Raw genomic sequence first — 2,381 nt, 5'->3', positions numbered from 1 at the left:
GAGCGCAGCCGCGCTTCCCAAGCGGCGCACTAGCGCAGTGCGCCACCGGGCCGGCCCATGTATTCCATTTAATATCCTGGAAAGAGCAGTTGATTTTGGGAACTGACATATTGTTTTTAGATTTCCTCTTAAAATATTTTTTAGAAGATATAGAAGGTTGGAGGTTTGATTGCTTTTTTAGTCATCAAGACATAAAGAAACTAAAGGCATTAAAATAGTCCTGTAATGGCAAAGACATATATATCACCGGGATGTACCACAAGGTGTTGAAAGAGACTGTGTGTGTGTGTGTGTGTGTGTGTGTGTGTGTGTGTGCGCACGTGCTGCACGCTTATGCATGCTAATGTGCTTAGACACACGGACACTAATGTGCTTAGGCACACGAGTGTTTACCTGAGAATTCAAAATATACTAAAAAATTTTCATAGAAATAAATATATACGTGTGTGTGTGTGTGTGTGTGTGTGTGTGTGTGTGTGTGTGTGTGTGTGTGTGTGTGTGTGTGTGTGTGTGTGTGTGTGTGTGTGTGTGTGTGTGTGTGTGTGTGTGTGTGTGTGTGTGTGTGTGTGTGTGTGTGTGTGTGTGTGTGTGTGTGTGTGTGTCTTTCAAAAGAGTGGGGAAAAATAAATATTTAATATGTATTAAAATATTTAATAAATATGTAAAGTCCATATGTCCTTTAAATATTTAATATTTTAATAAATGTTTTTTGGAAAATTGTTCATTTAGAAATAAAAGACCATTAATACAAAAATAAATTCCGTATTGATTTAATATTAAAATATTTTTTATAGTACCAGCAGAAAACATAGAATAGTGTTTTTATAGTCCTAAGATAAAAAATGGCCTTTAGACTTTTATTTAAAAAATTTTCACTTTGAAATAATTTCAACATTATTACAAAGAATGTCCATATATCTTTCATTCAGATTCACAAATGTTAACATCCTACAGAACCACAGTTCAAGTATTAAAACCAAGAAACTGACATTGATATAGTATTATTATCTACTGCCCTTACTCAAATTTCTCCACTTGTCTCATCAATACCCCTTTTCTGTTCCAGGATCCAGTCTAGGATCCTTGATGTTGCAATTAGGTGTCACAACTCCTTAGTCTCTTTTAATCTAGAAGAGTCCCTCAGTCTTTCTTTGTCTTTCATGACCTCGACATTTTAAAAGAATACTGGCCAGCTATTTTGTAGAACATCTCTTAACATGAACTTAGCTAATATTACTTCATGATTAAATTTAGATTTTGAATCTGTAGGAAGAATACCACAGAAGTAATATTAGTAGGTATATGATGTCAGTTTCAAAGACCTTTTAATGCATGAAATAAAATCAGAAACCATGGAGATCGAATGACTTGACCAAATAAACACTCACATTTTTTTTTTTAACCTGGAAGGGACCGTTTGTTCATTTTTTATTTTGTTTTAGTGTACATTTTTATGGGGTACAGTTTGTTGTTTCAATAACATTGACATTTTTATCATGGCAAAATATACCATAATAAAAAATACAAATGGATTGTGATATAATGGCTCAGGGCAATGACAGAATGGGATGCTCATAGGTTGGTGGGAGTACATCGATTCCTTTGGCCTCTTGTATTTCTTGTTAACTGGAAGTTAGGTCCACAGGCTTGCTAGGTTCAGGTTAACTGTATTTGGCTAGAACACATCTTAAGTGAAGTTGCATGCTTTATGTAGTTGCATCACGCCAAGTGACACATGGTATCTGATTATTCCTTATTCCCTTTTTTAAAAATATATTTGTCATTTTGATAAGTAATTCCTGGTTATTACCAATTTTTATATCTTTGTCATTATTTTAATTTGCATTTCTCTATTATTTGCCTTTTGAAGATGGTGTGAATAGGAAAGAGAAATACATAGAAAAGAGATTAAAGCGAGAAATTGGAAAGTTTGGATGGAGCAGGAAAAAATAATAGGACACGTGAGGCAGTTGTGATGGCATCGGCTTTCTTCTTTCAGTCTTTCCTAGTCACAAGCGCTAATTTGTCTGGTCTGCCTGAGACCATGGCTATCACAGTGAAATTCACATCTTTCTGCCAGTAGCATCTCAGTTCCCCGGTGGAAGGTGGGGTTGCTGAAGTGTGTACAGCAGCTGAGAAACTGAGCACTCTCAGGAAGTCTCCTGTAAAACACTGCCGGGAAGCTGTGAGATCAAAGCCCTGTGGTCCTGTGACTCCCCGGTTGTGCTTGCTGATGGTTGAACCCTCTCATTCTTTAAGCCCAGAAAGATTGGTCCTGCTAAACACTGTAAAAATGGGTGTCTCCTTTTTCCTTAATGAGTGTTACCCCGTTGCCTTAAGAGTAAACTAAGCACAGTATCATTTATTTTAAAATTCTGTAA

The 2,381-nt window shown here is 36.2% G+C and overlaps 1 protein-coding gene across 1 annotated transcript in view; it reads left to right on the top strand.

Annotated features, from left to right (window-relative positions):
* Positions 1 to 2,381, top strand: part of TTC39B (tetratricopeptide repeat domain 39B) — a 49,140-nt gene that overhangs the window by 16,169 nt on the left and 30,590 nt on the right. The gene's annotated exons all lie outside the window — the stretch shown is intronic.

This window comes from Galeopterus variegatus, unplaced genomic scaffold (assembly GCF_000696425.1).
Source record: "Galeopterus variegatus unplaced genomic scaffold, G_variegatus-3.0.2 Scaffold338, whole genome shotgun sequence".
Classification (NCBI taxonomy): domain Eukaryota; kingdom Metazoa; phylum Chordata; class Mammalia; order Dermoptera; family Cynocephalidae; genus Galeopterus; species Galeopterus variegatus.
Note: the sequence above shows the minus strand (reverse complement) of the source record. Positions and strands in the feature narration are given on the sequence as shown.